This window comes from Hemiscyllium ocellatum, chromosome 44 (assembly GCF_020745735.1).
Source record: "Hemiscyllium ocellatum isolate sHemOce1 chromosome 44, sHemOce1.pat.X.cur, whole genome shotgun sequence".
In the NCBI taxonomy this organism is placed as follows: domain Eukaryota; kingdom Metazoa; phylum Chordata; class Chondrichthyes; order Orectolobiformes; family Hemiscylliidae; genus Hemiscyllium; species Hemiscyllium ocellatum.
The window spans coordinates 28,677,682-28,699,092 of NC_083444.1; the positions used below are offsets into that span (position 1 = coordinate 28,677,682).

The window sequence follows — 21,411 nt, forward strand, 5'->3', positions numbered from 1 at the left end:
GTGAAGGAGGTGACTGCTTAATCTGTATCGCTACAAAATATTAAAAACTGATTGCATTAAAACTTGAGTGTTATGAACTAACACTCATATTTCCAACGCAAAACATTGATACTGTGAAATATAACGTGTTTTCTGTGATACACGTCTTCACGTTTGTACAAGTATATAGATAGGAAACTTTGAGAAGGGTATTGGCCAAGTGCAGGAAATCTGGGTGAGCACGGATGGACATTTTGGTCAGCATGAACCATTTTGGGGTAAAGGGAGTATCTCCGTGGTGTTGGACTCTATGATTCTATGATAGTGTACATAGCTCTGTGGACCCACATGTTGGTTGAGGGAGAGCTCCAGGTTCTGAATGAACTTTCACTGCCTCAAGGTACAGTTAGTTTGTGACCCTGCACTGAACGTCTTGTTGTTCACAAACCTGTCAGAGGTCGCACTCTGATAGAGTTAGCCAATCCCACCTGCTTCTGACCTCCGTACAGAAAACTAACCCGTCTTCTCTGTCACAAAGCTAGCCGCTCTTTTTCTCAAAGCTTGCCCTTGGCTCCAGGAGACTCTGTCCTTGACTGTTTTCAGAGGGGCATTAAAATGGGGCCTGACTCTGATCAGTGTGGCTTTGTACAGAGATGATATATGGAAGCAGATGAAACTTCTGGCCCAAGTGGTCATACTTTAGAAGGGATCTGCATAATGAAAGCGGAGTGGTCAGCTTTTTTTAGCTGAATGAGCTGAGCTGAGATGAGTTGTTTTCAGTTGAGTCTTGAACTGGGAAATTCAACAGGGAGATAAGTGGAAACTCTCTCTCTTTTCTGTCCTTCAATCTCAACCTGAAAGCATGTGTTCCATTTCTACTGATGTTTAAAGGGAGTTTACATATTGGGACTTTTGAGTATATTTGGAACAGCATAATTAAGTCTAGATGGATAGGTTGAGTTCGGTAGGGAGTCCTTATTCTGTTCTTTGTGTTTCATTGTGTAATTTTGTGAATAAAGTTTTTGTGTGTTTTAAAATTTAGTTGACAACCTCGCTATCTTACTCCTGGTAAGTTTCATTGTCCACTTACCGAAACAAATTGCAAAGTTATGCCCTGGGCTGCCTGCTTAAGAATATTTTAAGTGGTCTAGCCGAGTCCAAAACAGATTGGCGACTCTTTGCGGGACTTTAAGCAGCAAGCGTGAGATGCACGTATTTTTATTGCGGGTTTTGGTTTTGTTGTGTAGACAAAGCTTGGGATAGCAATCGTTCTTTCAGTTGCCAAAAGCTTTCTGCATGTGGATGCAGTGACTAAATGTTTTGAAGAAAATGAATAAGACCAAGTTGCATGAATTAGCAGAGAAGCTGGAATCAGAACTGTCTGCTTCTGTGAGGAAAGGAGAGTTAGTTGTAACAGTAAATCATCAATTAGACTTGTTGGAGAAGCCATCAGAATCTATACAGATGGTCAGAATGCAATTGCAAAGGAAGCAGCTTGACTTAGCGGCGAGAGATAAGGAATGGGCAGCAGAAATGAAACAGTTTCTGTTACGATTAAAAGCAGAACAGAGGAAAAATAGAGATTGCAGCAGAGGAGAAAGAAAGAGACAGCTTTTGAACAGCAAAAACTGACACTTAAAAAGGAAATTCAGCGTAGAAGGCGGGAGATAAAGGTTGGGGGTAGGGTTAGTGAGGAAGAGAGTGAGGATGAGCAACCCCCAGGTAGTCAGAAGCCTAGCCGATTACAAGCATTGTCTAAAGTTGATGACAAGGATGTGGAAGTCTTTGTCAACTCATTTGAAAAGGTAGCTAAACAAATGCAGTGGCCGGAGGCAATAAGAGTTTTGTTGATCCAAACGAAATTTGTAGGTAGGGCTAGTGAAGTATTCGCATCCCTATATGAGGAGCTGAAAAAAGCCATTTTAACTGCATATGAGCTTGTACCAGAAGCCTGCAGACAACGTTCCAGGAATCTAACAGATACCCTGGTCAAACCTACAGTGAGTTTGAAAGGATCAAACAGAGTAATTTCGATAGATGGACAACAGCTTTAAAAATCAAGCAACCTATGATGCCCTTAGAGAAGTAATTATTTTGGAGTAATTCATAAATTCACTGCCTGAAGGTGTGCAAACTCATGTGGAAGAGCAGAGAGTGATAATATCAAGGTTAGCAGCTGAAGGGGCTGATGATTATGAGCTGTTCCATAAACTCAGTTTGGCTTCCAGAATCAATTTCAGTCCATCAGAAATAGAAATTGGAGCAAGGAGATGTCCTCACATGGAAAGGGAAAAGTAGATCTCAGTGATAGTCATAAGGCGAATTTACCACAGGGTCAAAAAAGAAACCCTTGAGGGGAACAAACAAGATGAAAGACCCGGGCGTTTTCATTATAATAAAGTGAGCCACACAAAATCACAGAGTTGTTGTGCGAGGAGAAAACCAGATGTAGAAAAAAACAGAGAAGACTGTAAGATTTGTTGGAAAGTAAGAAGAAGCTCAAGGGAAGTTAGACAACTGCCTCACAGTGTACAAGGTCGTCACAGGTTGATCAAGGAGGACGTGCCAGATCTGATTAAAACATCTACATGCAAGGGTAAAGTTTATTCACATAGGCCAGGAGTAATCAATATGGAGGTTCCAGTATTAAGGGACACATGATCTTCTCAGTCTGTAATACTGAGGGATAAGGAGATATGTACTCCTGAGGGACTACTGCCAGGAAATGTGCGGGTAGCAGGAATTCATGGTGAGACAAAAAGTGCTCAGTTACGTAAAGTGATCTAGAGGGTCCAGAGAAGAGTGGAGAATGGGTGGTAGGAGCACTGGACGCCCAAACTCTCAGCTCCAGGAATAAAATTTGTCCTTGCAAATGATATAGCTGATTCACCAGTAGGTGTGCTGTCTATTCTAATTGGAAAGCCAGTGGAGAACTGGAGAACAGTTGTCCAGGAAGTTTCCCTGATTGTGTAATCACAAGATCATAGATGTACAGTTTGAAGCAGGAGAGATCAAAAGGTACAGATAAGGAAGCTGACATAGAGTTATCCGAAACCTTTTTTTTTGACCAAATAAGTGGAACAGAGAAGGAGCAAGTAATAAAACATGCAAGTATTTTTTAGCTCTGCTAAGCTGAATAATTTGCAGCAGAAAGACGGGGAATTAAAACAGTTAACTCAAAAGACATTGAGCAAGAAAGAGAATGAATGCATTCCTGTGTGTTATTACTTAACAAATGATGTCTTAATGCGGATATGGAGATCAGCGCACATTGAAGCAGATCAGACGTGGGCAGAAATTTATCAAATTGTTTTGCCTGTTGGGTATAGAAAGGAGGTGCTGTGAGTGGCTTAAGAGCTACCACTTGGAGATTATTTCGGGGTGAGGACAATGCAGATTGAAATACAAGTATATTCTCATCGGCCTGGACTACACAAAGATGTAGTGGAATTTTACCAGACGTCTCAAACATATCACACAGGCAGTAATAAAACCTGCAACTTTAATAGCTATTCCAGCATTTGGGGAACCTTTCACAAGTGTCTTCATAGATTGCGTAGGTCCCCGACCTCAATCAAAAAGTGGGAATAACAATTTATTAACAATAATGGGTGTGTCAGCTAAGTGTCCAGTGGTAATCCCATTATGCAGCATCACAGTTCAAAGAATTGTAGAAAAAATACTTACTTTGTTTTACTAGATACGGACTGCCAATCGAGATCCAGACAGATCAAGGATCAAACCTCACATCCAAACTATTCAAGGCAGTGATGGATAACTTGGGAATTAAGCAATTCAAGTCGACCAAATTTAGACAATTTATTTAATTTTTGGGCATGAAGTAAAAGGACCATTAACACTGAAATTAATAAGTCAGAATTCAGAAACCACCCATTTGGATGATGTGTCAAATTTTAGGGAACGATTAAATAGAGCTGGAGATTTGGGTAGACAGATTTTAAAGGTATTGCAGCATACAGTGAAACAGGACGTGGATCAGAATTCACAAATTCGGAATTTTGCAATTGGGGATAAGGTATTGCTGTTACTTCCAGTAACAGTTGAGCCTTTAAAAGCAAGTTTTTGTGTACCTTATCAAATTGGGAAGAAATTCAATGAGGTAAACTAATTGATACGGACTCCAGACAGGAAATGATCTTACAGAGTGCGACATGTGAATATGCTCAAAGGGTATTTTGACAGGGACGGAAAGTAAGATGTTAAAGATTACAGCACAGAAGGAAGAATCAAGTTCAGAGGATTCTGAATTGGACATTCCTCAAATCAAATTGAACAATGAGAAAGCTGTCAAACATTGGGATAAATTATTGACTTATCTTCCACATTGAAACAAAAGTGACCTGAAAAAGTTATTACTACCTCGTGGAGAAATTTCTGGAAATAAACTGAACAGTACGAACGTAATTGTGTATGATTTAGACACAGGAGATGCTGTTCTGATTAAGCAACATCCTTATAGGTATGACTCCCCAAAATTGGCACAGGCTCGGAAGGAGTAGAGTGCATGCTTCAAGATCGCATACATATAGTCATGGTGCCAAAGCCAGATAGAACCCAAAGGTCATGTGTGGACTATCACAAAGTCAACGCTGTTACAAAGACTGATGCATATCCAATTCCATGTTTGGAGAACTGTCGAAAAAGTGGGAGAAGCTACTTATGTTTCTAAATTGGACTTGCTCAGAGGCTACTGGCAAGGACCTCTGTCACAGAATGCAAAGGCAATTTCAGCTTTTGTAACACCAAATGGTGTTCAAAGTCGTGGCATTTGGTATGAGAAATAATCCAGCCACATTTCAGAGACTGATAATCAGGTAATTGCCGGATTATCCAACTATGTGGTGTACATTTATGACCTGATGATTTTTAGTCACTCATTGAAGGAACATTTACAGCATTTATCAGACTTCTTCCATCGACTTCAGAAGGCAGGCTTAGTGTTAAACCCAGCTGCAAGTGAATTTGCGAAAGCCCAAGTCACGTTCCTGGGTGACTTTATTGGAATTGGACAAATGGCCCCGTAAGATACAAAAATGAACGTAGTTGGTGAATGTTCCACACCGTCGTCAAAAAAAGCAGAGTACTACAGTTCCTGGGATTGACTGGATTCTACCGAAAGTTTGTGCCAAACGTTAAGCAGTGTGGCTGCTTCCCTCACTGAATTGTCAAGGGCAAAAACTCTCAGTGGACAGAGGACTGTCAAATGGCATTTGACAGCCTAAAAACTGTGTTAACCACTGCCCACAGTATTAGCTACCCAGGATTACACGAAGCAGTTCAAGGTGGCTATCGATGTCAGTGATGTGGGTATTAGTCCGATGTTCCTGCAGGAGTATGACGAGAGAATAGAAAGATCCATCGGGTGTTTTTCAAAGAAGTCGAACGTGTATCAACAGAAATGTTCAACGGTGTAGAAAGAGACTTTAAGCTTGGTGTTGCCATTAAAACATCACAGTGTTTATATTACCAACAATGCATCGGAGACAATCATAGACACTGATCACAACACATTGATGTATGTGGAAAGATTCAAGGACAAAAATGCCAGACTGTTTAGATGGAGATTGTTGTTGCAGCCGTTCAATCTGACATTTATGCATGTGGCAGGTCGCGAAAACATGAAATCTGATGAGCCAGTCAGACTCCAATGACATACGGAGGCGTTCAGTGACGGGTATGCGGTGACCTGAATTTGCATGGGTTTGTGCATGTTTGCATGGTTAGTTAGTATAGTGTTTGTGTCTGGGTTTGAAGGGATAAAAATGTAACCATCTTTTTGTATTCCGGTTATTTTTTCAAGGGGAGGGGGAGATGTCACAAAGCTAGTCCCTTTTTTTTTGTCCAAAAGCTGTTCCTTGGCTCAAGGAGACTCTGTCCTTTAAGTTTTTCAGAGGGACAATAAAACGGGGCCGGGCTCCGATCGGTTTGGTTTGTTACAGAGATGACAAGGATTTTCAGAGGCCTTTTGTTTATATGGAAACAGATGAGACTTCAGGCCGAAGTGGTCATGCTTTATTAGTGACCTGCATAATGAAAGGGGAGTGGTGAGCTCTTCTCACTGTCCTAGCTAAGCTGAGCGGAGTAGTTTTCAGTTGAGTCTTGGACTGCGAAGTTCAACAGAGTGCTGTGTGAAACTCTTTATATTTTCTGACCTTAAACTTCAACCTGGAAGCATGTATTCCACTGATACTGGTTTCAAATGGAAGCTTGCTTTTTAGGAGAGTTGTGTATATTCGGAACAGCATAATTAAGTGGAGCTGAATAGGTTGAATTCTGTTGGGATTCTTTATTCTGTTCTTTGTGTTTCATTTTGTAATTTTATGCATAAAGTTTTTGTCAGCTTTAAAATCTAGTAGTCAATCAGCTAAATGACTCCAGGTAATTTTTATTATACACTTACTGAAACAAATTGCCAAGTTATGCTCTGGGCTGCCTGCTTAAGGCTGTTTTGAGTGGTCTACCTTGTCCATAACATCTCGGAAATGGAAGATGCCTCCTTGGTACTTGGTTAAAAAAAAACAATCACTTTCTGTCCTCATGGTCAGCAAACCATGTTAACGTAACATGTGTGTACTATGAGCAATGGGGCCAGGAGGAACAACCTGGAGCAGTCTGCCTGTGCAGTCTCTGTTTCATTCGTTTGTCGTACTGCAGCATCGATGATAACCTCCTATTTCATTGTAACAGTTTGGTGGGGCTGAATGGCCTCTTCTGTTCATGTGTCAGTCTCTCGAGGAACTGAATGTCTTCCTCCTGGCCCGAGGGCAGAGGTTCAAGGACTTCAATGGGCAACTCGTGGTTCCTGCTTATCGGTGTGTTGTGCTGACTCGACTCTATGTTCCTGAGTTATAGGAGACAAACAGAAGGATGGAAGAACACAGCAAGACAGGCAGCATCATGAGGTGGGAAACTCAAAATTTCGGGTACAACCGGTCTTCAGGACTAGGGGTGGGAGTAGGGAGCGCTGTAGGTAAAGAGGGAAGGGAGTGGTTGGGGTGGGGAGGGCAGCAGGATGGTGAGGTACGTGGACATGTGGTTGGGCGATGGGAGGGATTAATCCTGTTGGGAGCTGGAAGATATTGTCGTTAGTTGGAATGGAAAGGAGGGAGACGGGCTGGAAATGGAAAAGGGACATGGGTAGGAATGTTATTTCAAATTGGAGAAGACAACTTTGCATCCTCCAGGCTGTAGGCTTGACAGGCAGAATATAAGGTCTAGTTTAGAGTGATGCTGGAAAAGCACAGCAGGTCAGGCAGCATCCGAGGAGCAGAAAAATCGACGTTTTGGGAAAGGCCCTTTATCAGCAATAGAGGCAGGATGCTGCAGAGTGGAGAGATAAATGAGAGGGGGTGGGTGTGGATGGAAAGCAGCATAGAGTACAATAGGTGAATGGGGGTAGGGATAGAGGTAATAGGTCAGAGAGGAGGGTCGGGGAAGATAGCAAAGAGTACAACGGGTGAATGGGAATATGGAGAACCTTTTTGGAGTCTTGGATGGACGTGAGGGAGGAGGTGTGCGCGCAGGTTTTGTCATTCCTGCGGTGGCAGAAGAGGGTACCAGGAAGGGAGGGTGGGTTGTTCGGGGGGGGGGGTGGACCTGACCATTTAGTCACGCAGGGATCGGTCTTTGCAGAAAGCTGAACTGGGTGGGGAGGGAAATATATCTCTGGTGGTGGGGTCCATTTGGAGGTGACAGAAATGTCTTCGGATGATGTGATTTATGCGAAGGTTGTTAGGTTGGAAGGTGAGCACCGGGGGGGTTCTGTCCTTGTTGCAGTTGGAGAGGTGGGGTTTGAGGGCGGAGGAGCGGGATGTGGATGAGATGCATTGGAGGCCATCTTTAACCACGTGGGAAGGCAAATTGCCGTCTCTAAAGAAGGAACCATCTGGTGTGTACGATGGTGCAACTGGACCACATGGGAGCAGATACGGCGAAAGCAGAGGAATTTGTAATACTCGATGGCATTTTTGCAGGAGGTAGGGTGGGAAGAGGTATAACCCAGTTCGCTGTGGGAGTCTGTGGGTTTGTAAAAGTTATCAGTGTCAATTCGGTCTACATTAATGGAGATGGAGAGGTCCAGGAAGGGGAAGAAAGTGTCAGAGATGGTCCAGGTGAATTTAAGGTCGGGGTGGAATGTGTTGGTGAAGTTGATGAATTGCTCAACCTCCTCGCGGGAGCACGAGCTGGCGCCAATACAGATATCAATGTAGCGGAGGAAGAGGTGGGGAGTGGCGCCAGTGTAATTACGGAAGATGTTGTGGTTCTGTTTGCCGAGCTGGGAGTTTTTGTTGCAAACGTTTTGTCCCCTTTCTAGGTGACATCTTCAGTGCTTGGGAGCCTCCTGTGAAGCGCTTCTGTCACGTTTCCTTTGGCATTTATAGTGGCTTGTATCTGCCGCTTCCGGTTGTCAGTTGCTGTCCGCTGCAGTGGCCGGTATATTGGGTCCAGATCGATATATTGGAATCCATTGATTCCATCAACAAACACATCGACCTGGACCCAATATACCGGCCACTGCAGTGGACAGCAACTGACAACCGGAAGCGGCAGAGACAAGCCACTATAAATGCTGAAGGAAACATGTCAGAAGCGCTTCACAGGAGGCTCCCAACCACCGAGGATGTCACCCAGAAAGGGGATGAAACATTTGCAACAAAAACTCCCAGCTCGGAGAAAAGAACCACAACAACGAGCACCCGAGCTACAAATCTTCTCCCACATTATGGAAGATAGACTGTTCTACGTAGCCAACAAGAAGACAGGCATAGCTGGGGCCCATATGGTGTCCCATGGCTACCCCTTTTGTCTGGAGAAAGTGGGAGGACTTAAAGGAGAAATTGTTAAGGGTGAGCACCAGTTCAGCCAAACGGATGAGAGTGTCGGTGGAAGGGTACTGTTGGGGACGTCGGGAGAGGAGGAATCGGAGGGCTTGGAGGCCCTGGTCATGGCAGATGGAAGTGTAGAGGGATTGGTTATCCATGATGAAGATGAGGCATTGGGGGCCAGGGAAACAGAAATCTTGGAGGAGGTGGAGGGCGTGGGTGGTGTCTCGGACGTATGAAGGGAGGTCCTAGACAGTGTCAAAGTAGGTGGAGACGTGTTCAATGGGGCAGGAACATGCTGAGACAATGGGTCAACCAGGGCAGTCAGGTCTGTAGATCTTGGGAAGGAGGTAGAATCGGGCAGTGTGGGGTTCCCAGGCAATGAGGTTGGAAGCTGTGGGTGGGAGATCTCCTGAGGTGATGAGGTTCTGTGTTGTCTGGGAAATGACGGTTTCATGATGGAAGTTGGGGTCATGGTCAAGGGAGTGGTAGGAGCAAGTGACTTCGAGTTGATGTCTGGCTTCAGTGGTGTAGAGGTCAATGTGCTAGACTACCACTGCACACCTTTTATCTGCGGGTTTGATGATGAGGTTGGGATTGGAGCAGAGGGAGTGGAGGACTGAGAGTTGTGAGGTGAGAGGTTGGAGTGGAGGAGGGGTTTAGACAGGTTGAAGCAGTTAATGTCTCGGCAGCAATTGGAAATGATTTCACCTTCCACCTGACCAACCTTCTCATAAACCACATCATCTGAAGACATTTATGTCACCTCCAAACGGACCCCACCGCCAGGGATATATTTCCCTTCCCACCCATTCCCGCTTTCCACAAAGACCTCTCCCTCCGTGACTACCTGGTCAAGTCCACGCCCCCAACAACCCACCCTCCCTTCCTGGAACCCTCCAATGCCACCGCAGGAATGGCAAAACCTGTGCCTACACCTCTCCCCGCCTCATCTCCATCGAAGGCCTCAAAAGAGCCTTCCACTTCCATCAAAGTTTTACCTGCACATCCATCAATATCATTTCTTGTATCTGTAACTCCTGATGCGTCTACTCTACATTGGGGAGACTGGACACCTTCTAGCAGAGCACTTTATGGGACATCTCCAGAACACCCATACCAATCAACCCCAACGCCATGTGGCCCAAAATTTCAACTCCCCCGCCCACTCTGCTGAGGACATGCAGGTCCTGGGCCTCCTCCACCGACGCTCCCTCATCTCCCGACGCCTGGAGGAAGAACGACTCATCTTCCACCCCAGAACACTTCAACCCCAGGGCATCAATTTGGATTTCACCTTCCCACACCTCACCCCAGCTACAACCTTGCAGCTCAGCACCGCCCTCAGGACCTGTCCTACCTGCCTATCTTCCTTTCCACCTATCTACTCCATCCTCCTCTCTGACCTATCACCTTCATCCCCACATTCATTCATCAGTTGTACTCTTTGCTATCTTTCCCCACCCTCCTCCCTGACCTATCACCTCCATCACGACCCCATTCACCTATTGAACTCTATGCTACTTTCTCCCACTCCCACCCCCTCTCATTTATCTCTCCACTCTGCAGCCACCCTACCTTTATTTCTGATGAAGGGCTTTTGCCAAAACGTCAATTTTCCTGTTCCTCAGATGCTGCCTGACCTGCTGTGCTTTTTCAGCACCACTCTAATCTAGACTCTGGTTTCCAGCATCTGCAATCCTTGTTTTTACCAGAAGGTAAAGTGTTGTTCCTCCAATTTGCAGTCTAACTCACCATGGCAAGAGAGGAGGCTAGGGATGTTTATGTCGGAAAGTGAGTGGGAAGGAGAATTCAAATGGGTGGTGCCTGGGAGAGCAGAGCCCTGTGGAACACCACAGGGACACTACACTCACCTCCTCTATCCACTGACTTCCAAGCAGAATATTTTCATTCTACTACTACTCGCTGTCTTGTGTTGGCCAGCCAATTCTGTATCCCCAGCTATGTTCCCCTGTATCCCATGCCTCCTGAACTTATCGATGAGCCTACCATGGGGAACCTTGTCAAATGACTTGCTGAAGTCCATATACACCGCATCCACAGCTCTACCCTCATAAACCTTTCTAGTCACATCCTCAAAGAACTCGATAAGGTTTGTGAGGCATGGCCTGCTCCTCACCAAGCCGTGTTGACTGCATTTAATCAAGCCACGCTCTTCCAGATGGTCATAAATCCTATGGCTCAGAATACTTTCTTACACCTTGCAGACGACAGACATGAGATTGACCGGTCTGTAATTGCCGGGGATTTCCCTATTTCCTTTATTGAAGAGAGGAATTACATTTGCCTCTCTCCAGTCCTCAGATACAACTCCAGTGGAGAGTGAGGATGAAAGGATCTTCGCAAGTGGCGAAGCAATCACATTTCTCTTTTCCCAAAGCAACCAAGAAAAATATGGTCTGAGCCTGGCGACCTGTCAATCTTAATGCTTGACAAAATTTTCAGCACATCAGCTTCCTCTATCTCTATCCATTCCAGCATGCACACCTGCTCTTCAAAGGTTTCATTCACTGCAAAGTTTGTTACTTTCGTAAGACAGAAGCAAAAAACTCATTTGGGGCTCCCCATACATCCTCAGACTCCACACACAAATTCCCTATGCTATGCCTGATCGGCCCTATTCTTTCTTCCTGATGAAGGGCTCTGGCCCGAAACGTCGAATTTCCTGTTCCTTGGATGCTGCCTAACCTGCTGTGCTTTAACCAGCAACACATTTTCACCTATTCTTTCTTTGACCATTCTATTATTCCTCACATAAGTGTAAAACGTCTTTGTGTTCTCCCTAATCCGTTCTGCCAAGCCTTTCTCGTGCCCCCTCCTGGCTCTCATCAGACCATTTTTGAGCTCCTTCCTCGCCTGCCTATAATGCTGTAGAGCTGAGCTTGACCCTAGCTTCCTCCAACTTATGTAAGCTACCTTCTTCCTTTTGATGAGAAGCTCCACTGCTCTCATCATCCAAAGTTCCTTTATCTTACCCCTTCTTGTCTGTCTCAGAGGGACATATTTATTCATCACTTGCAACAACTGTTCCTTAAATAGCCTCCACATGTCTATAGTGCCTTTCCCATGGATCAACTGCTCCCAGTCCATGCTTCCTAACTCATGTCTAATCGCATCATAGTTTCTTCTTTCCCAAATAACTATCATCCTATTTTGCCTCATCCTCTTCTTTTCCATAGCTATGTAGAATGTGAGGTAGTTATGATCACTATCATCAAAATGCTCTCCCACCACAAGATCTGATAACTGCCCCAGCTCGTTTCCGAGCAACAAGTCTAGAATGGCCTCTCCCCTTGTCGGCCTGTCAACGTACTGAGTTAGGAAACCCTCCTGAACACACCTTACATTAATAACTCCATTTAAATCTTCTGGTCGAAGGAGGTTCCAATCAATAACGTCACCCATTACAACAACTCTACTACGTCCACACTTCTCCAGGTTCTGCCGATCTATGATTTCTTCAATCTCCCTGCTGCCATTTGGGGGCCCATAGTAAACCCTTAACGAGGTGACTATTCCATTGCTGTTCCTAATTTCCACCCATACTGACTCGGTAGGCAGATCTTCCTCGACAATGGAAGCTTCCGTAGCTGTGATACCCTCTCTGATTAGTAGTGCTATACCCCCTCCTCTTTTTCCCCCCGCTTATTCTTTTTAAATGCTCTAAACCTTGGAACATCCAGTAACCACTCCTGCCCCTGAGAAACCCATGTCTCTGTTATGGCCACAACATCATAGCACCAGGTACTGATGCATGCTCTAAGTTCATCACTTTATTTCTGATACTCTTTGTGTTATAGCAAACGCACTTCAACTGATCCCTTGGTTCCTTCCCATGAAAATCTTTTCCACTAGCTGGTCTACCTCTTGCTATTGCTTCACCTGCTTCAACTTTCACCTCCGGCATACAGCTCAGGTTCCCACCCCTCTGCCATACTAGTTTAAACCCTCTCAAACTACTTGAGCAAACCATTCAGCCAGGACAAATTGTTCCCTTCCAATTCAGATGCAACCCGTCCTTCTTGAACAGGTCCCACCTTCCCCAGAAGGCATCCCAGTTATCTACATATCTGAAGCCCTCCCTCCTACACCAGTTGATCAGCTACGTATTGAGCTGCGCCCGCTCCCTGTTCCTCGCCTCGCTATCTCGTGGCACTGGTAGTAAACTAGAGAACACTACTCTTTTTGTCCTGTTTTGCAGCTTCCATCCTAACTTCCTGAAATCACTTTTTATACCCTCGATCCTTTTCCTGGCTATATCATTAGTGCCAATATGTAACACGATTTCTGCCTGTTCGCCCTCCTCTTTTAGAACCTTATACACGCGATCGGAGACACCTCGAACCCTGACAACAGGGAGGCAACATACCTTCCGGCAATCCCGATCCTGACCACAAAATCTCCTGTCGATTCCCCTAACTATCGAGTCCCCTACCACGAGTACTTTTCTATTCTGCCCCCTTCCCTTCTTTGCCGCAGTGTCAGGCTCAGTGCCCGAGAACTGACGACCATGGCTTACCTCTGGTAGGTCATCCCCCCCCCATTATTGCTGAGGGGAATGTCCACAGGGGATTTCTGCACTGTCTGTCTGTCCCCTTTCATCCCCCTAACTGTAACCCATCTATCCTTATCCTGAGCCTTGGGAGTGTCCAACTCCCGGTAACTCCTCTCAATTACCCCCTCTGCCTCCCGAATGATGCGTAGTTCATCCAGTTCCAGCTCCATTTCCCGAACACGGTTTTCAAGGAGCTGGTTTTCAAATAACCTCCCTTCCAATCCCCTGACTCCCTTCCCAGGCCCTCCCCTCCGTTCCATTCCTGTGAGCAACCCTTTTGCCCTGCTGCCAGTTGGATTCAGCCCTCTCATCGCCAACCCGCTGATACCTTTTATCTGTGTTCAGTTGTCCCCACCTCGCCACTCTGCCTCCTCCTCTCTCACCTGCCCCATTATCTATAGACCCCTTACTTCCACCCACAGTCCTGATGAAGGGTTATATCCAAGGCATTGACTTCTCAACGTCTTGATGCTGCCTTGCTTATTCGGTTCTTCCAGCTTCCTGCGTGTCTACTTTGAATTCCAACAGCTGCTGTTTTTTTTAAAAAAATTATCTTCTTGTATAATAGGCAGGAGAGAGTGAATGTGTTGTGCCTCTTGTTATCCAAAAGTTCTAATGGGCTGGATGATTTTCTTCCATTGCTGTAAAACAAACCAGAGTTGCAGAAGGGGTTCCTCTTTTTATTAACAGGGGAAACGTTTCATGTCCAGCAATATTTTTGACTAATGTAACCTATACATGAACAGCACAAGCTTGAATATTATCCAGATTTGATACTTTATACCTTCGGGGTTGACTCATTGTTCTGAACATTAGATAATCTTCACAGAACATCCCCAACTCTGATCGTATGACAGAGGGAAAGACATTGATGAAGCAGCCTGAGGATTGCCCACAGAGATATCCAGGGACTGGGAGGATTGATGTCCACTACCACCATTGCCTTCTGAATGATCCAACCAGTGGGGAGTTTACACCTGATTCCCATCAAGTTCAATTTTGTTCAGTCTCCTTGACACCTTGCTCAGTCAAATACTGCCGTGATGTCAGGTTCAATCACTCTCACGTTATGTTCACATTTTTGATCATGTCAATAGGCCAAGGTTTATGTGTGGGGATTGTTTCCTTCTCTCAGAGCGTAATGACGGTTGGTACCAGACAGTCAGGGGAGGCTCCATCACTGAAATGTTGCGGGGTGGGAGTGGGTGTCAATGGATTTTGACCCGTCAGAGCGTCGAGGGCTGCAAAGAATTGGGCACGAAAAAGAAATTGCGGCCGAGTGCAGATCAGCCCTGACTTACTGAATTGAAGGTCAGGCCTGAGAGGTTATGTAGCCTGGTGTTATTCCAGTATACCCCATAGACCAGTCATTTTGTGGCCTCTTCCATTTCCTGTCTTACTAACTTCAAGTAGCTGAATAGACTGTTCCTGTTGCTGTGTAACTGGATACTGGTGCTGTATGATCTACTCTAGGTACAGTTTTATAAACCCTGAGGGTTGATTGGCTTTCTCCAGTAACAGGTAAGGACCGCAACATTTATTCACTTTTAAACATTCTAGTATGTCCAAACTCTCTTGGCTGTTGTGCGCAGACTCTCGTGTCAAAGCCTTACTGCTTACTCTGCTATCAACGACATGTCTCTCTACTTCTCCACATTTAGTTTTGGTCAGGGAAGGAAGGAGAAACTACGGCGATGTAGTGTTTGGGCCATCAGCACTCCTTGACACCTGGCCCCTGACTATCTGCTCCCCAGTGCAGGTCGCTGCTTGTCCTTGGAGAGAGTCTTACGAAAGTCTTCTTTCTGGTAGGGGTGACAGTGTCGATGCAAATCCTCACCCGTCAGTGAATCCGTATTATCGCAGTCCTCTGGTCCTTTCTGTCTATTAGTATAGCATTTATGAATTCCTTGAATCCCTCGATTGCATTCCAAACTGTGGCTCACTCCATTTTGAGACCGGTGGATGTTCATATAGATACAGGGCTATTGGAAAAGAACACCATTGGACATAGGGGCAACAATATGTCTATCCGCTCACCGAGTCTGTTTTTTCTTCGATTAGGTTATATTTATTTTGATAATTCCCCATTCCACTTTCCTGTGATTTCCCCGTAACACTTGTACAAAAAAATCTGTCTGTCTCAGCCTAGAAGATATTTAACGATCCAGCCTCAACAGCTCTCCAAACTTTCAACAATTGTTTCCCTCTCAGTGATGTGAGACTTGGTGGTCTTTAATCTCGGGATTTGCCCAACCTTTATCTTGCATAAACTTCCAATTCTTCCTCAGCTCCTGTATAAATTTGCTCAAGGGTCACACTGTCAATCTCCCTGAATCCAGGAACTGCTTCTCCAAACTAAAGACCGATTCGTTGGATATATTCAACATATTCTCTGGCTCTGTGAACAGGTTGTCCCTTTGGTCCCTAGTACTCCCCATTCTTTCCAGCGTTAACCTCTTCCCCAATCTTACCTGCTCATATTTTATCACCCCGACTTCTGCTCTTTCACTGACTTTTTAAGCTTCGCCCTACACTTTCTGTATTTTTAAGACCCCAGTGACCTGTTCACTTGATACCTGCTTTAAGCTTCTCTTTCCTTTTCCATTCTGTTTGGAATTTGTGTCAACATCTGAGGTTCTTTGGGCTTGTTTTCCAAAATTTTATCTGCGGTGTAATATGCTGGGCCGACACTGTCATCAATTCCATTCCCCCAACCCCCGCCCCACCTTGTTCTGCTATAGTTTCACCCAGAAGCAACTGCATTTTGGCCAGATCCTAACATTTTTTCTCATAAAATCTGTCTCCCCAGTCCAAAAAAGCTTTTATTTTTTAAACGTTTTTGGGGTCTTTCCTTAGCAAACTCAAAATGTGTGATGTCATGGTCACTGGTTATATCATGCTCTCCTGCATCTGCCTGGAACAGCTGACTGGCTTCGTTCCCCACAGTGAGGCCCAGAACTCCACTGCCCATTGTTGTATCTGCTCGGTGTTGATATAAGAAGCTGTCTGGAATACATTTCAAAGCACCTGCCCCCTCTTAAAAAAAACTATCTTTGCCCTAATGAATGTTTGGAATTGAAATGCTTGAATATAATGATCCTATTATTGTTTTTACACACCTCAATAACTTGGTTATATACCTGCTCCCGTGTTTTCCTTTATCTGGGTGTCTATAATATATCCCTAGCAGTATTTCTGTCGTGGTTTTGATTCTGAGCTCTGACCATCCATCCTCATTAGAAGATCCTTTCAAGATATCGTCCCTTCTTATGCCAGTAACTGACTCCATAATGAATAAGGCAACACCACCTCAATTTTTACCCTCTCTCCTTTCCTGACTATAGTTCTGGTACCACAGAATATTGAGTTATCAGCCCTGGCCTCCCTCAAACACATCTCAGAAATGGCAAAATGTCGCACTTCTACATGTCACCTCGTTTTCTTATCAGATCTGTCTGTCTGATAAAATTACCAGCATCAAGGTAAAGCACATCCAATCTGGAATATATCACCCTGAAAACTGTAACTCTGGGACTGAATGAATATTTGTTATATTTTAATTTCGATTTTAGTAAATGTGTTCATCAAATGCAACTTTCCAAAATTGAACGAGTTTCGGCTGATTAGTTCCCTGCTCAGTGTGCGGAGGGGACAGCCCTCAGTAATGGAGAAAATGAGGACTGCAGATCCTGGTGATCAGAGTCGAAAATTGTGGAGCTGGAAAAGCACAGCCAGTCAGGCAGCATCTGAGGAGCAGCAGAGTCAATGCTTTGGGCATCTGCCCTTCCCATGTTTTCCATTCCATAATACACAGAATATTGGGAACCATACTTACTCAGGAAGGCAGCACTGTACAGAGCCCTGAAATGGAAAGCTGTCGATCAGTTGGTTGGACGGGGAGTGAACAAGTTGAGGTGTAAAACAGACCGATTGAACATAATGATAGATAAATCCCTCGGCCAGAAGGGAAACACCCGAGGTTACTACAGGAAGAGAGGGAACAGATTTCTGTGTCTTTGGCGATGGTCTTTGCATCTTCACTCTCCATTGGAGAAGCGTCAGTTGATTGGGTGGCAAATGTTTGTCCCTTGTTCAGGCAAGGAAACAGGGATTGTCCTTAGAATGACAGACCAGTCAGTCTTATATAATATTGGGCAAAGTATAAGAGAGGATTCTGAAAAATCATAGTTTGATTGAAATAGTCAGCATGGCTTTGTGAGGGACAGGTCATACCTCACAAACCTTATTGGATTCTTTGAGGATGGGATTAAGCACACTGAAGAAGGTAGAGCAGTGCATGCAGAGGGCATAGATTTTAACAAGGTATTTGATAAGGTTCCCTGTGGTAGTTTCATGCAGAAAGTAAGGAGGCATGGTATACAGGGAGACCTATCTGTCTGGATACAGAATGGGCTCGCCCATAGAAGACAGAGGGTGGTGGTAAATGGGAAGTATTCAGTGTGGAACTAGATGAGCAGTGGTGTTCCATAAGGATCGATTCTGGGACCTCTGCTGTTTGTGATTTTGATAAATGACTTCGATGACGAAGTGGAAGGGTAGGTTCGTAAGTTTGATGATGTAACACAGATTGGTGGAATTATGAATAGATTAGATTAGATTAACAAGTGCACACCAACCCACCGAAGCATAACTCTCCCAGACCCATTCCTCTACATTTACCCCTTCAACTAACACGACGGGCAATTTAGTATGGCCAATTCACCTAACCTGAGCATTTTTGGGAGGAAACCCGAGCACCCGGCGGAAACCCACGCAGACACGGGGAGAATATGCTAACTCCACACAGAGAGTCACCTGAAGCGGGAATTGAACCCTGGTCTCTGATGCTGTGAGGCAGCAGTGCCAACCACTGTGCCACCGTGTGGAGGGCTGTTGCAGTTTGCAACAGGACATTGACAGGATGCAGGACTCGGCTGCTGAGTGGCAGATGATGTTCAATATGGAAAAGTGGTTATGATTCATTTTGGGAGGTTGAATTTGAATGCAGAATACAGGGATAAAGGCAGGATTCTCACATTGTGGAGGAACAGGGGGATCATATGGTCCATAGCATAGCTCCCACAAAGTTGCTACCCAGGTTTATAATGTTGTTAAGAAGGCATTTGATGTGTTCGTTAGCCGAGGAATTGAGTTTAAAAGCTGCGAGGTTATGCTGCTTCTCTATGGAGCCCTGGTGAGACCACACTAAGAATATTGTGATCAGTTCTGGTTGCCTCGTTCTAGGAAAGATGTGGAAACTTTGGTGAGGGTGCTGTGGAGACTTATCAAGATGCTACCTGGACTGGAGGACATGTCTTACAAAGAAAATTTGAGGGAACTAGCGTGTTTTCCTCATTGGAACTAGGAAGAATGGAAAGTGACTTGACAGCGGTGATGAGCGATTATGAGAGACATAGATAGATTGAATAGCCAAATACATTCTCCCAAGGTGGAAATGGCTCTCGAGGGGATATGGTTTTAAGGTAATTAGAGGAAGGTTTAGGGGCGATATCAGAGGTAGGTTCTTTACTCAGAGAGTGGTGGGTGTGTGCAATGAACAGCCAGCAGTTGTAGTACAGTCAGCTATAATAGGGATATTTAATTGGATAGGCACATGAATGATAGTATAATGAAAGGTATGGAGGTTAGTCTGATCTTAGTATAGGATAAAAAGTTCTACAGAACGTCAAGAGCCGAAGGGCCTGCACAGTGTTGCAATGTTCTGCACTGTTCTATGTTTCCAGTTTCACCCGGCTTGTGGATTCTCATCAATTGTTGAATGTGTGAGGGAGTGATGTGTGTGAGATCAGGAAGCTTTGAAGGTGTGTAAGGCCAAATCCTCCAGTTATGCTGTGCATTGTTACACTCACCTGAAAGCCAGTATAATATGTGTGTTTACTTAGACCAGACAGAATCCGCCAAGTTCAGTTATTAATGTGATTTTTGGATTGCCGTTTGCTGCTGGTTACTTCACATACATTCTAATGTGTGATCCATGCAGTAATCTCTGACCATGCACAGAGATGTACAAATTTATTTTGATACTGGAGAATGTGAAGGTGACATTTATTGGATATGGCTTTAGAGGTTTCATTGTGAGACACAAGGTACTGCAATAGATTGTCAACTTGTTAACGTCTTCACCCATGTTTGTTCCGGGGTGCAGATGTATGGAGTCTGGGAGGCAGGTCAGATTTCATCACTATAGGTAGCTTGTATGGTGTGATTCTGGCTCTCCATGTCAACACGTCTGCTCTCTGGGCCAGGCTTTGACTGAAGATTAATTTTAAAACGTGGGTGCTGGTCAGCCATTAGTATTTAACCTGGACAGCATTTGTACCTACACTGAGACCAGTGATAGTCTGTTGGCGGGTTCTTCTCCTGCCCAAGGTGGATTCCAAATTATTTGTTTGACTGAATGCCCTGAACCAGGTTAGAAGCTCAATGCACAGACTTTGGAACAGTCCACTGAGTCTCTCTGTGTCACAGGCAGCTGTGAAGTCCAATAACACTGTAAATGATTTCAGATCTATTGGAAGCAATTTTCAGCGTAGCTCATTGCAAGGTATTGAGTTTACTGACCAGAACAATAATCGGATGTTTGTTATGTTTCATGAATTGGGCAAAAATAAGATGTGAATGATCATCATTCAACTGAACTATAATCTCTTAATTCAATTATGCTGATTCTATATTTATGGAACTAAAATATAAACTCCTGTCAAGACTTTCTAACACAGAAATAAAGTATGTACATTTTATTTTATCTAAGGGAGACCATAACTCTTGTGGTAATCAGAATTAGATATTCAATGTCAGGATTCAAAGCAATGTGTTGCCACTCCAATAATTTTAAAGTGGTTGGCTTCTGAACGATTTCATGTTCAGAGTGAGCAAACGATTGAACATACAAATAGAATTAGCGTTCTATTCATTTACATATAATCAATCAGTTTAATTTCTCACTGAAATGTACGATCTTCAACTATTTGGCAGCAATTCAAAAATGGCAACAATTCAACATGGACAGTGTATATTAAACTAAATAAATTATTTGTGTTATCAAATTTTAGTGAACAATAATTTGAAAACTTCCAATTTTTAGAATGTTGTTAGAATTTTTAGAAGGATGTTTAATATGAAATGTGGAGAGTGAAAAAAAAGCAACGAACATAATATTGTGTCAGTGAAAAGTCAGAGCTTTACAAAAAGTTTTGTCACCAAGCAATAATATATTTGTTTGAGTAATTGGAATACAACATGCAAAATATTCATGTTCTGAGTAATAATTAGACTTCATAATGAAGCTGACCTTACAATACTTGCATTTTAAATGCTTATGCTGCACCAAATAATCACATATTTGTGAGCATTTACACAGTGACATAATTGGATACTGACTTTTATTCATACCTGGCACATGATAAAGTGCAAAACTGTAAAGTACAGGAGGAGGGCACTGGCCATTATGTATGCATCAGCTCCACAAATGTCTCCCAAGCACCTCCCATTTGCCAGCCCACTCTCTGTTTACCGTTACATTATTAATTTCCAAATATGTATCCAATTCTCTTTTGAATCTTCATCCACAACTTTCCCAGCCATTCAATTCCAATTCGTTACAACTCTCTCAATAAAGACGTTTTTCCTTATTTCACTCCTAGCTCTTTTGCTGACAACCTTGAAATTAGAAATCCTTGATGCTGTAATGCCAACTAATTGAGTATTTCTTTTTACTAAACAACTTTTTCATACTCTTGAGCACCGCAATAAATTCACATCTTTGTCTGTTCTGCTCCAGGAGCAACGAGCTTTGCAAGAACTGTAACAAACACTACAATGGAAAAAACATACAGAAAACTATTCACCAGGATATATGAACATCAACTGGCCACATGACCCCAGCCTTAATTTCTTACGTACTGATGAGGAAGTACGTCACTTTGACTCGGTCTGCATATCCATCCTCAGACATGCCAAACAGAGACAAGCACAAGAATTCCTAGAAACATG

At 44.0% G+C, this 21,411-nt stretch overlaps 1 pseudogene; it reads left to right on the forward strand.

Moving 5' to 3' along the window:
* The first annotated feature begins 7,897 nt into the window (after nt 1-7,897).
* Nucleotides 7,898-21,411, forward strand: part of LOC132835329 (beta-1,3-galactosyl-O-glycosyl-glycoprotein beta-1,6-N-acetylglucosaminyltransferase 3-like) — a 96,248-nt pseudogene continuing 82,734 nt past the window's right edge.